This window comes from Sorex fumeus, unplaced genomic scaffold (genome assembly GCF_029834395.1).
Source record: "Sorex fumeus unplaced genomic scaffold, SorFum_2.1 ptg000019l, whole genome shotgun sequence".
Lineage (NCBI taxonomy): Eukaryota > Metazoa > Chordata > Mammalia > Eulipotyphla > Soricidae > Sorex > Sorex fumeus.
Genome location: NW_026606076.1, coordinates 11,312,946 through 11,327,435, shown reverse-complemented (window position 1 = coordinate 11,327,435; position 14,490 = coordinate 11,312,946).

Below are 14,490 nucleotides of genomic sequence, written 5' to 3'. Positions count from 1 at the left end.
GACCAGAGTTGAGTGGATAGCCAATTGAACAGCACGGATGGAGATTGAACAGGCCACAGAAAACCACTATTGTGTTACTTGGACTTTCCCAAGTGGTATAACGAAAACCTGCCTGGAGTGGAGAGTCAGAAGAATCCAGATTCGCAGTGAATGAATTGAACATTGTGTAGCGCAGATTCCAATGATTTCTGAAGGCTGGGTTATGTGGTCAGGAAAATGAAGAGCTGACCAGGGTTGAGAGTATAGCCAATTGAACAGCACGGCCGTGAGTTTTAACAGGCCGCTGAAAACCAGCTCTGGGTTCCTTGGAATTTCATCAGTGGTGTAAAGAAAACCTGCCGGGAGTGGAGATTCAGATGAATTCCAGATTCGCAGTGAATGAGTGGAACATTCTGTAGTGGAGATTTCACTGATTTCTGAAGACTGGATTCTGTGCACAGGAAAATGAAGTGCTGACCAGGGTTGAATTCATAGCCTATTGAACATCACAGTTGTGAGTGTGAAAAGGCCGCTGAAAACCAACATTTTCTTACTTGGACATTTACCAGTGGTGTAACGAAAGCCTGCCTGGAGTGCAGATTCAGATGAATTCCAGATTCGCAGTGAATGAGTGGAACATTCTGTAGTGGAGATTCCACTGATTTCTGAAGACTGGATTCTGTGCAAAGGAAAATGAAGTGCTGACCAGGGTTGAATCCATAGCCTATTGAACATCACAGTTGTGAGTGTGAAAAGGCCGCTGAAAACCAGCATTTTCTTACTTGGACATTTACCAGTTGTGTAACCAAAGCCTGCCTGGAGTGCAGATTCAGATGAATTTCAGATTCAGAGTGAATGAAAGGAACATTCTGTAGTGGAGATTGCAATGATTTCTGCAGTCTGGATTGTGTGAACAAGAAAATACCGAGCTGCCCAGGTTTGAGTGGATAGCATATTGAGCAGCACTGCTGAGAGTATGAACAGGCCGCAGAATACCAGAATTGGGTTCCCTGGACATTCAAGAGTGGTGTAAGGAAAACCTGCCTGGAGTGGAGAGTCAAATGAATTCCAGATTGGCAGTGAATTAGTGAACTCTCTGTAGTGGAGATTCCAATGATTTCTGAAAACAGGGTTAAGTGGACAGGAAAATAAAGAGCGGAGCAGGGTTCCCTGGATAGCCAATTGAACTGCATGGCTTCGAGTGTGAAAAAGCCGCTGAAAACCAGCATTGGGTTACTTGCACTTTGAAGAGTGGTGTAACGAAAGCCTGCCTGGAGTGCAGATTCTGATGAATTCCAGATTCGCAGTGAATGAAAGGAACATTCTCTAGTGGAGTTTCCAATGACTTCTGAAGTCTGGATAGTGTGGACAGGAAAATGAAGAGCTGACCATTTTTGAGTTGATAGCCAATTGAACAGCACGGATGGAGTTTGAACAGGCCGCAGAAAACCACTATTGTGTTACTTGGACTTTCCCAAGTGGTATAACGAAAACCGGCCTGGAGTGGAGAGTCAGAGGAATCCAGATTCGCAGTGAATGAAAGGAACATTGTGTAGCGCAGATTCCAATGATTTCTGAAGGCTGGGTTATGTGGTCAGGAAAATGAAGAGCTGACCAGGGTTGAGAGGATAGCCAATTGAACAGCACGGCCGTGAGTTTTAACAGGCCGCTGAAAACCAGCTCTGGGTTCCTTGGAATTTCATCAGTGGTGTAAAGAAAACCTGCCGGGAGTGGAGATTCAGATGAATTCCAGATTCGCAGTGAATGAGTGGAACATTCTGTAGTGGAGATTCCACTGATTTCTGAAGACTGGATTCTGTGCACAGGAAAATGAAGTGCTGACCAGGGTTGATTTCATAGCCTATTGAACATCACAGTTGTCAGTGTGAAAAGGCCGCTGAAAACCAGCATTTTCTTACTTGGACATTTACCAGTGGTGTAACCAAAGCCTGCCTGGAGTGCAGATTCAGATGAATTTCAGATTCGGAGTGAATGAAAGGAACATTCTGTAGAGGAGATTGCAATGATTTCTGCAGTCTGGATTATGTGAACAAGAAAATACCGAGCTGCCCAGGTTTGAGTGGATAGCATATTGAGCAGCACTGCTGCGAGTATGAACAGGCCGCAGAATACCAGAATTGGGTTCCCTGGACATTCAAGAGTGGTGTAAGGAAAACCTGCCTGGAGTGGAGAGTCAAATGAATTCCAGATTGGCAGTGAATTAGTGAACTCTCTGTAGTGGAGATTCCAATGATTTCTGAAAACAGGGTTAAGTGGACAGGAAAATAAAGAGCGGAGCAGGGTTCCCTGGATAGCCAATTGAACTGCATGGCTTCGAGTGTGAAAAAGCCGCTGAAAACCAGCATTGGGTTACTTCCACTTTGAAGAGTGGTGTAACGAAAGCCTGCCTGGAGTGTAGATTCTGATGAATTCCAGATTCGCAGTGAATGAAAGGAACATTCTCTAGTGGATTTTCCAATGACTTCTGAAGTCTGGATAGTGTGGACAGGAAAATGAAGAGCTGACCAGAGTTGAGTGGATAGCCAATTGAACAGCACGGATGGAGATTAAACAGGCCGCAGAAAACCACTATTGTGTTACTTGGACTTTCCCAAGTGGTATAACGAAAACCGGCCTGGAGTGGAGAGTCAGAAGAATCCAGATTCGCAGTGAATGAATGGAACATTGTGTAGCGCAGATTCCAATGATTTCTGAAGGCTGGGTTATGTGGTCAGGAAAATGAAGAGCTGACCAGGGTTGAGAGGATAGCCAATTGAACAGCACGGCCGTGAGTTTTAACAGGCCGCTGAAAACCAGCTCTGGGTTCCTTGGAATTTCATCAGTGGTGTAAAGAAAACCTGCCGGGAGTGGAGATTCAGATGAATTCCAGATTCGCAGTGAATGAGTGGAACATTCTGTAGTGGAGATTCCACTGTTTTCTGAAGACTGGATTCTGTGCACAGGAAAATGAAGTGCTGACCAGGGTTGAATTCATAGCCTATTGAACATCACAGTTGTGAGTGTGAAAAGGCCGCTGAAAACCAACATTTTCTTACTTGGACATTTACCAGTGGTGTAACGAAAGCCTGCCTGGAGTGCAGATTCAGATGAATTCCAGATTCGCAGTGAATGAGTGGAACATTCTGTAGTGGAGATTCCACTGATTTCTGAAGACTGGATTCTGTGCAAAGGAAAATGAAGTGCTGACCAGGGTTGATTTCATAGCCTATTGAACATTACAGTTGTGATTGTGAAAAGGCCGCTGAAAACCAGCATTTTCTTACTTGGACATTTACCAGTTGTGTAACCAAAGCCTGCCTGGAGTGCAGATTCAGATGAATTTCAGATTCGGAGTGAATGAAAGGAACATTCTGTAGTGGAGATTGCAATGATTTCTGCAGTCTGGATTGTGTGAACAAGAAAATACCGAGCTGCCCAGGTTTGAGTGGATAGCATATTGAGCAGCACTGCTGCGAGTATGAACAGGCCGCAGAATACCAGAATTGGGTTCCCTGGACATTCAAGAGTGGTGTAAGGAAAACTTGCCTGGAGTGGAGAGTCAAATGAATTCCAGATTGGCAGTGAATTAGTGAACTCTCTGTAGTGGAGATTCCAATGATTTCTGAAAACAGGGTTAAGTGGACAGGAAAATAAAGAGCGGAGCAGGGTTCCCTGGTTAGCCAATTGAACTGCATGGCTTCGAGTGTGAAAAAGCCGCTGAAAACCAGCATTGGGTTACTTGCACTTTGAAGAGTGGTGTAACGAAAGCCTGCCTGGAGTGCAGATTCTGATGAATTCCAGATTCGCAGTGAATGAAAGGAACATTCTCTAGTGGAGTTTCCAATGATTGCTGAAGTCTGGATAGTGTGGACAGAAAAATGAAGAGCTGACCATTTTTGAGTTGATAGCCAATTGAACAGCACGGATGGAGTTTGAACAGGCCGCAGAAAACCACTATTGTGTTACTTGGACTTTCCCAAGTGGTATAACGAAAACCGGCCTGGAGTGGAGAGTCAGAAGAATCCAGATTCGCAGTGAATGAAAGGAACATTGTGTAGCGCAGATTCCAATGATTTCTGAAGGCTGGGTTATGTGCTCAGGAAAATGAAGAGCTGACCAGGGTTGAGAGGATAGCCAATTGAACAGCACGGCCGTGAGTTTAACAGGCCGCTGAAAACCAGCTCTGGGTTCCTTGGAATTTCATCAGTGGTGTAAAGAAAACCTGCCGGGAGTGGAGATTCAGATGAATTCCAGATTCGCAGTGAATGAGTGGAACATTCTGTAGTGGAGATTCCACTGATTTCTGAAGACTGGATTCTGTGCACAGGAAAATGAAGTGCTGACCAGGGTTGATTTCATAGCCTATTGAACATCACAGTTGTCAGTGTGAAAAGGCCGCTGAAAACCAGCATTTTCTTACTTGGACATTTACCAGTGGTGTAACGCAAGCCTGCCTGGAGTGCAGATTCAGATGAATTCCAGATTCGCAGAGAATGAGTGGAACATTCTGTAGTGGAGATTCCAATGATTTCTGAAGACTGGATTCTGTGCACAGGAAAATGAAGTGCTGACCAGGTTTGAATTCATAGCCTATTGAACATCACAGTTGTGAGTGTGAAAAGGCCGCTGAAAACCAACCTGTTCTTACTTGGACATTTACCAGTGGTGTAACGCAAGCCTGCCTGGAGTGCAGATTCAGATGAATTCCAGATTCGCAGTGAATGAGTGGAACATTCTGTAGTGGAGATTCCACTGATTTCTGAAGACTGGATTCTGTGCAAAGGAAAATGAAGTGCTGACCAGGGTTGAATTCATAGCCTATTGAACATCACAGTTGTGAGTGTGAAAAGGCCGCTGAAAACCAGCATTTTCTTTTTTTTTTTTTTTTTATATTTTTTTTTTTATTAGTGAAAAACCATGAGGTACAGTTATAGGCTTACAAATTTTGTGCTTGGGTTTCAGTTATACAATGATCAAGTCCCCATACCTCCACCAGTGCCCGTCATCCATCCCCATGGGTCCCAGCATCCCCCCCCCATCCCCCCCCCCCCGTCCCATCCTGCCTCTGTGGCAGGGTATTCCCCCTTGTTCTCTCTCTCTTCTTTTGGGTACTGTGTTTTGCAAGAGAGGCTTTGAGTGGCAATCATGTTTGGTCTATCGACTACTTTTAGCATGCTTCTCCCACCCTGGGAGGGCCCTCACAACACCCTTCATTTGGTAATCTCTTCTCTATCTGAGCTTCCTTTTCACCTAGAGCCTGTGGCTGGCCTTCCATTCATGGGGCAAAATTCCTGGTACTAATCTCAGCCATTCCTGTGTGTCACTCTCACTTTTTGTTGCTTTATGTTCCCCAGATGAATGCAATCTTTCTGTGTCTATCCCGCTCTTTCTGACTCATTTCGCTTAACATGATACTTTCCATGTAGTACCACTTGTATGTAAATTTCATAACTTCATCTTTTCTAACAGCTACATAGTACTCCATTGTGTAAATGTACCAAAGTTTCTTTAACCAGTCATCTGTTCTTGGGCACTCAGGTTTTTTCCAGATTCTGGCTATTGTAAAGAGTGCTGCAATGAACAAACAATTGCAGATGTCACTTTGACTATACCTTTTTGCCTCTCTGGGATATATTCCCAGGAGTGCTATAGCTGGGTCAAATGGCAGATCAAATTCTAATTTTTTGAGAGTCGTCCATACTGTTTTCCAAAAGGGTTGGACCAGCCGGCATTCCCACCAGCAGTGAAGGAGGGTCCCTTTCTCGCCACATTCTGGAAAATGAAGAGCTGACCATTTTTGAGTTGATAGCCAATTAAACAGCACGGATGCCAGTGTGAACAGGCCGCAGAAAAACACTATTGTGTAACTTGGACTCACCCAAGTGATGTAATGAAAACCGGCCAGGGGTGGAGAGTCAGAAGAATTCCAGATTCGCAGTGAACGAATGGTACATTCTGTAGTTCAGATTTAAATGATTTCTGAAGGCTGGGTTTTGTGGACAGGAAAACGTAGAGAAGAACAGGGTTCTGTGGATATCCAAATTAACATCCCGTCTGGGAGTGTGAACATGTCGCTGAAAACCAGCATTGGGTTACTTGGACATTTACTAGTTGTGTAACGATAGACTGCCTGCAGTGCAGATTCAGTGAAAAAATGGCACATTCTGTAGTGGAGATGACAATGATTTCTGAAGACGAGATTGTGTGAACAGGAAAATGCAGGGCTGTTCAGCTTAGAATAGAGAGCCAAATTGTACTGCACGTATGCGAGTGCCACTTAAAACTAGCATTGGGTTCCTTGGACATTGACCAGTGGTGTAACAAAAGCCTGCCTGGAGTGCGGATTCAGAAGAATTCCAGATTCCCAGTGAAGGAAAGGAACATTCTGTAGTGGAGATTCCGATAACTTAAGAAGCCTAGATGGTGTGGACAGGAAAATGAAGAGCTGACCAGAGTTGAGTGGATAGCCAATTGAACAGCACGGATGGAGTTTGAACAGGCCGCAGAAAACCACTATTGTGTTACTTGGACTTTCCCAAGTGGTATAACGAAAACCGGCCTGGAGTGGAGAGTCAGAAGAATCCAGATTCGCAGTGAATGAATGGAACATTGTGTAGCGCAGATTCCAATGATTTCTGAAGGCTGGGTTATGTGGTCAGGAAAATGAAGAGCTGACCAGGGTTGAGAGGATAGCCAATTGAACAGCACGGCCGTGAGTTTTAACAGGCCACTGAAAACCAGCTCTGGGTTCCTTGGAATTTCATCAGTGGTGTAAAGAAAACCTGCCGGGAGTGGAGATTCAGATGAATTCCAGATTCGCAGTGAATGAGTGGAACATTCTGTAGTGGAGATTCCAATGATTTCTGAAGACTGGATTCTGTGCACAGGAAAATGAAGTGCTGACCAGAGTTGAATTCATAGCCTATTGAACATCACAGTTGTGAGTGTGAAAAGGCCGCTGAAAACCAGCATTTTCTTACTTGGACATTTACCAGTGGTGTAACCAAACCTGCCTGGAGCGCAGATTCAGATGAATTTCAGATTCGGAGTGAATGAAAGGAACATTCTGTAGTGGAGATTGCAATGATTTCTGCAGTCTGGATTGTGTGAACAAGAAAATACCGAGCTGCCCAGGTTTGAGTCGATAGCGTATTGAGCAGCACTGCTGCGAGTATGAACAGACCGCAGAATACCAGAATTGGGTTCCCTGGACTTTCAAGAGTGGTGTAAGGAAAACCTGCCTGGAGTGGAGAGTCAAATGAATTCCAGATTGGCAGTGAATTAGTGAACACTCTGTAGTGGAGATTCCAATGATTTCTGAAAACAGGGTTAAGTGGACAGGAAAATAAAGAGCGGAGCAGGGTTCCCTGGATAGCCAATTGAACTGCATGGTTTCGAGTGAGAAAAAGCCGCTGAAAACCAGCATTGGGTTACTTGCACTTTGAAGAGTGGTGTAACGAAAGCCTGCCTGGAGTGCAGATTCTGATGAATTCCAGATTCGCAGTGAATGAAAGGAACATTCTCTAGTGGAGTTTCCAATGACTTCTGAAGTCTGGATAGTGTGGACAGGAAAATGAAGAGCTGACCATTTTTGAGTTGATAGCCAATTAAACAGCACGGATGCCAGTGTGAACAGGCCGCAGAAAACCACTATTGTGTAACTTGGTCTCACCCAAGTGATGTAATGAAAATCGGCCAGGGGTGGAGAGTCAGAAGAATTCCAGATTCGCAGTGAACGAATGGTACCTTCTGTAGTTCAGATTCCAATGATTTCTGAAGGCTGGGTTTTGTGGACAGGAAAACGTAGAGAAGAACAGGGTACTGTGGATATCCAAATTAACATCCCGTCTGGGAGTGTGAACATGTCGCTGAAAACCAGCATTGGGTTACTTGGACATTTACTAGTTGTGTAACGATAGACTGCCTGCAGTGCAGATTCAGTGAAAAAATGGCACATTCTGTAGTGGAGATGACAATGATTTCTGAAGACGAGATTGTGTGAACAGGAAAATGCAGGGCTGTTCAGGTTAGAATATAGAGCCTATTGTACTGCACGTATGCGAGTATGAAAAGGCCACTTAAAACTAGCATTGGGTTACTTGGACATTGACCAGTGGTGTAACGAAAGCCTGCCTGGAGTGCGGATTCAGAAGAATTCCAGATTCCCAGTGAAGGAAAGGAACATTCTGTAGTGGAGATTCCGATAACTTAAGAAGCCTAGATGGTGTGGACAGGAAAATGAAGAGCTGACCAGAGTTGAGTGGATAGCCAATTGAACAGCACGGATGGAGTTTGAACAGGCCGCAGAAAACCACTATTGTGTTACTTGGACTTTCCCAAGTGGTATAACGAAAACCGGCCTGGAGTGGAGAGTCAGAAGAATCCAGATTCGCAGTGAATGAATGGAACATTGTGTAGCGCAGATTCCAATGATTTCTGAAGGCTGGGTTATGTGGTCAGGAAAATGAAGATCTGACCAGGGTTGAGAGGATAGCCAATTGAACAGCACGGCCGTGAGTTTTAACAGGCCACTGAAAACCAGCTCTGGGTTCCTTGGAATTTCATCAGTGGTGTAAAGAAAACCTGCCGGGAGTGGAGATTCAGATGAATTCCAGATTCGCAGTGAATGAGTGGAACATTCTGTAGTGGAGATTCCAATGATTTCTGAAGACTGCATTCTGTGCACAGGAAAATGAAGTGCTGACCAGGGTTGAATTCATAGCCTATTGAACATCACAGTTGTGAGTGTGAAAAGGCCGCTGAAAACCAACATTTTCTTACTTGGACATTTACCAGTGGTGTAACGAAAGCCTGCCTGGAGTGCAGATTCAGATGAATTCCAGATTCGCAGTGAATGAGTGGAACATTCTGTAGTGGAGATTCCACTGATTTCTGATGACTGGATTCTGTGCAAAGGAAAATGAAGTGCTGACCAGGGTTGAATTCATAGCCTATTGAACATCACACTTGTGAGTGTGAAAAGGCCGCTGAAAACCAGCATTTTCTTACTTGGACATTTACCAGTGGTGTAACCAAAGCCTGCCTGGAGTGCAGATTCAGATGAATTTCAGATTCGGAGTGAATGAAAGGAACATTCTGTAGTGGAGATTGCAATGATTTCTGCAGTCTGGATTGTGTGAACATGAAAATACCGAGCTGCCCAGGTTTGAGTGGATAGCATATTTAGCAGCACTGCTGCGAGTATGAACAGGCCGCAGAATACCAGAATTGGGTTCCCTGGACATTCAAGAGTGGTGTAAGGAAAACCTGCCTGGAGTGGAGAGTCAAATGAATTCCAGATTGGCAGTGAATTAGTGAACACTCTGTCGTGGAGATTCCAATGATTTCTGAAAACAGGGTTAAGTGGACAGGAAAATAAAGAGCGGAGCAGGGTTCCCTGGATAGCCAATTGAACTGCATGGCTTCGAGTGTGAAAATGCCGCTGAAAACCAGCATTGGGTTACTTGCACTTTGAAGAGTGGTGTAACGAAAGCCTGCCTGGAGTGCAGATTCTGATGAATTCCAGATTCGCAGTGAATGAAAGGAACATTCTCTAGTGGAGTTTCCAATGACTTCTGAAGTCTGGATAGTGTGGACAGGAAAATGAAGAGCTGACCATTTTTGAGTTGATAGCCAATTAAACAGCACGGATGCCAGTGTGAACAGGCCGCAGAAAACCACTATTGTGTAACTTGGACTCACCCACGTGATGTAATGAAAACCGGCCAGGGGTGGAGAGTCAGAAGAATTCCAGATTCGCAGTGAACGAATGGTACATTCTGTAGTTCAGATTCCAATGATTTCTGAAGGCTGGGTTTTGTGGAGAGGAAAACGTAGAGAAGAACAGGGTTCTGTGGATATCCAAATTAACATCCCGTCTGGGAGTGTGAACATGTCGCTGAAAACCAGCATTGGGTTACTTGGACATTTACTAGTTGTGTAACGATAGACTGCCTGCAGTGCAGATTCAGTGAAAAAATGGCACATTCTGTAGTGGAGATGACAATGATTTCTGAAGACGAGATTGCGTGAACAGGAAAATGCAGGGCTGTTCAGGTTAGAATAGAGAGCCAAATTGTACTGCACGTATGCGAGTATGAAAAGGCCACTTAAAACTAGCATTGGGTTACTTGGACATTGACCAGTGGTGTAACGAAAGCCTGCCTGGAGTGCGGATTCAGAAGAATTCCAGATTCCCAATGAAGGAAAGGAACATTCTGTAGTGGAGATTCCGATAACTTAAGAAGCCTAGATGGTGTGGACAGGAACATGAAGAGCTGACCAGAGTTGAGTGGATAGCCAATTGAACAGCACGGATGGAGTTTGAACAGGCCGCAGAAAACCACTATTGTGTTACTTGGACTTTCCCAAGTGGTATAACGAAAACCGGCCTGGAGTGGAGAGTCAGAAGAATCCAGATTCGCAGTGAATGAATGGAACATTGTGTAGCGCAGATTCCAATGATTTCTGAAGGCTGGGTTATGTGGTCAGGAAAATGAAGAGCTGACCAGGGTTGAGAGGATAGCCAATTGAACAGCACGGCCGTGAGTTTTAACAGGCCACTGAAAACCAGCTCTGGGTTCCTTGGAATTTCATCAGTGGTGTAAAGAAAACCTGCCGGGAGTGGAGATTCAGATGAATTCCAGATTCGCAGTGAATGAGTGGAACATTCTGTAGTGGAGATTCCAATGATTTCTGAAGACTGGATTCTGTGCACAGGAAAATGAAGTGCTGACCAGGGTTGAATTCATAGCCTATTGAACATCACAGTTGTGAGTGTGAAAAGGCCGCTGAAAACCAGCATTTTCTTACTTGGACATTTACCAGTGGTGTAACCAAACCTGCCTCGAGCGCAGATTCAGATGAATTTCAGATTCGGAGTGAATGAAAGGAACATTCTGTAGTGGAGATTGCAATGATTTCTGCAGTCTGGATTGTGTGAACAAGAAAATACCGAGCTGCCCAGGTTTGAGTGGATAGCGTATTGAGCAGCACTGCTGCGAGTATGAACAGACCGCAGAATACCAGAATTGGGTTCCCTGGACATTCAAGAGTGGTGTAAGGAAAACCTGCCTGGAGTGGAGATTCAAATGAATTCCAGATTGGCAGTGAATTACTGAACACTCTGTAGTGGAGATTCCAATGATTTCTGAAAACAGGGTTAAGTGGACAGGAAAATAAAGAGCGGAGCAGGGTTCCCTGGATAGCCAATTGAACTGCATGGCTTCGAGTGTGAAAAAGCCGCTGAAAACCAGCATTGGGTTACTTGCACTTTGAAGAGTGGTGTAACGAAAGCCTGCCTGGAGTGCAGATTCTGATGAATTCCAGATTCGCAGTGAATGAAAGGAACATTCTCTAGTGGAGTTTCCAATGACTTCTGAAGTCTGGATAGTGTGGACAGGAAAATGAAGAGCTGACCATTTTTGAGTTGATAGCCAATTAAACAGCACGGATACCAGTGTGAACAGGCCGCAGAAAAACACTATTGTGTAACTTGGACCCACCCAAGTGATGTAATGAAAACCGGACAGGGGTGGAGCGTCAGAAGAATTCCAGATTCGCAGTGAACGAATGGTACATTCTGTAGTTCAGATTCCAATGATATCTGAAGGCTGGGTTTTGTGGACAGGGAAACGTAGAGAAGAACAGGGTTCTGTGGATATCCAAATTAACATCCCGTCTGGGAGTGTGAACATGTCGCTGAAAACCAGCATTGGGTTACTTGGACATTTACTAGTTGTGTAACGATAGACTGCCTGCAGTGCAGATTCAGTGAAAAAATGGCACATTCTGTAGTGGAGATGACAATGATTTCTGAAGACGAGATTGTGTGAACAGGAAAATGCAGGGCTGTTCAGGTTAGAATAGAGAGCCTATTGTACTGCACGTATGCGAGTATGAAAAGGCCACTTAAAACTAGCATTGGGTTACTTGGACATTGACCAGTGGTGTAACGAAAGCCTGCCTGGAGTGCGGATTCAGAAGAATTCCAGATTCCCAGTGAAGGAAAGGAACATTCTGTAGTGGAGATTCCGATAACTTAAGAAGCCTAGATGGTGCGGACAGGAAAATGAAGTGCTGACCAGAGTTGAGTGGATAGCCAATTGAACAGCACGGATGGAGTTTGAACAGGCCGCAGAAAACCACTATCGTGTTACTTGGACTTTCCCAAGTGGTATAACGAAAACCGGCCTGGAGTGGAGAGTCAGAAGAATCCAGATTCACAGTGAATGAATGGAACATTGTGTAGCGCAGATTCCAATGATTTCTGAAGGCTGGGTTATGTGGTCAGGAAAATGAAGAGCTAACCAGGGTTGAGAGGATAGCCAATTGAACAGCACGGCCGTGAGTTTTAACAGGCCGCTGAAAACCAGCTCTGGGTTCCTTGGAATTTCATCAGTGGTGTAAAGAAAACCTGCCGGGAGTGGAGATTCAGATGAATTCCAGATTCGCAGTGAATGAGTGGAACATTCTGTAGTGGGGATTCCAATGATTTCTGAAGACTGGATTCTGTGCACAGGAAAATGAAATGCTGACCAGGGTTGAATTCATAGCCTATTGAACATCACAGTTGTGAGTGTGAAAAGGACGCTGAAAACCAGCATTTTCTTACTTGGACATTTACCAGTGGTGTAACCAAAGCCTGCCTGGAGTGCAGATTCAGATGAATTTCAGATTCGGAGTGAATGAAAGGAACATTCTGTAGTGGAGATTGCAATGATTTCTGCAGTCTGGATTGTGTGAACAAGAAAATACCGAGCTGCCCAGGTTTGAGTGGATAGCATATTGAGCAGCACTGCTGCGAGTATGAACAGGCCGCAGAATACCAGAATTGGGTTCCCTGGACATTCAAGAGTGGTGTAAGGAAAACCTGCCTGGAGTGGAGAGTCAAATGAATTCCAGATTGGCAGTGAATTAGTGAACACTCTGTAGTGGAGATTCCAATGATTTCTGAAAACAGGGTTAAGTGGACAGGAAAATAAAGAGCGGAGCAGGGTTCCCTGGATAGCCAATTGAACTGCATGGCTTCGAGTGTGAAAAAGCCGCTGAAAACCAGCATTGGGTTACTTGCACTTTGAAGAGTGGTGTAACGAAAGCCTGCCTGGAGAGCAGATTCTGATGAATTCCAGATTCGCAGTGAATGAAAGGAACATTCTCTAGTGGAGTTTCCAATGACTTCTGATGTCTGGATAGTGTGGACAGGAAAATGAAGAGCTGACCATTTTTGAGTTGATAGCCAATTAAACAGCACGGATGCCAGTGTGAACAGGCCGCAGAAAAACACTATTGTGTAACTTGGACTCACCCAAGTGATGTAATGAAAAGCGGCCAGGGGTGGAGAGTCAGAAGAATTCCAGATTCGCAGCGAACGAATGTTACATTCTGTAGTTCAGATTCCAATGATTTCTGAAGGCTGGGTTTTGTGGACAGGAAAACGTAGAGAAGAACAGGGTTCTGTGGATATCCAAATTAACATCCCGTCTGGGAGTGTGAACATGTCGCTGAAAACCAGCATTGGGTTACTTGGACATTTACTAGTTGTGTAACGATAGACTGCCTGCAGTGCAGATTCAGTGAAAAAATGGCACATTCTGTAGTAGAGATGACAATGATTTCTGAAGACGAGATTGTGTGAACAGGAAAATGCAGGGCTGTTCAGGTTAGAATAGAGAGCCTATTGTACTGCACGTATGCGAGTGCCACTTAAAACTAGCATTGGGTTCCTTGGACATTGACCAGTGGTGTAACGAAAGCCTGCCTGGAGTGCGGATTCAGAAGAATTCCAGATTCCCAGTGAAGGAAAGGAACATTCTGTAGTGGAGATTCCGATAACTTAAGAAGCCTAGATGGTGTGGACAGGAACATGAAGAGCTGACCAGAGTTGAGTGGATAGCCAATTGAACAGCACGGATGGAGTTTGAACAGGCCGCAGAAAACCACTATTGTGTTACTTGGACTTTCCCAAGTGGTATAACGAAAACCGGCCTGGAGTGGAGAGTCAGAAGAATCCAGATTCGCAGTGAATGAATGGAACATTGTGTAGCGCAGATTCCAATGATTTCTGAAGGCTGGGTTATGTGGTCAGGAAATTGAAGAGCTGACCAGGGTTGAGAGGATAGCCAATTGAACAGCACGGCCGTGAGTTTTAACAGGCCACTGAAAACCAGCTCTGGGTTCCTTGGAATTTCATCAGTGGTGTAAAGAAAACCTGCCGGGAGTGGAGATTCAGATGAATTCCAGATTCGCAGTGAATGAGTGGAACATTCTGTAGTGGAGATTCCAATGATTTCTGAAGACTGGATTCTGTGCAAAGGAAAATGAAGTGCTGACCAGGGTTGAATACATAGCCTATTGAACATCACACTTGTGAGTGTGAAAAGGCCGCTGAAAACCAGCATTTTCTTACTTGGACATTTACCAGTGGTGTAACCAAAGCCTGCCTGGAGTGCAGATTCAGATGAATTTCAGATTCGGAGTGAATGAAAGGAACATTCTGTAGTGGAGATTGCA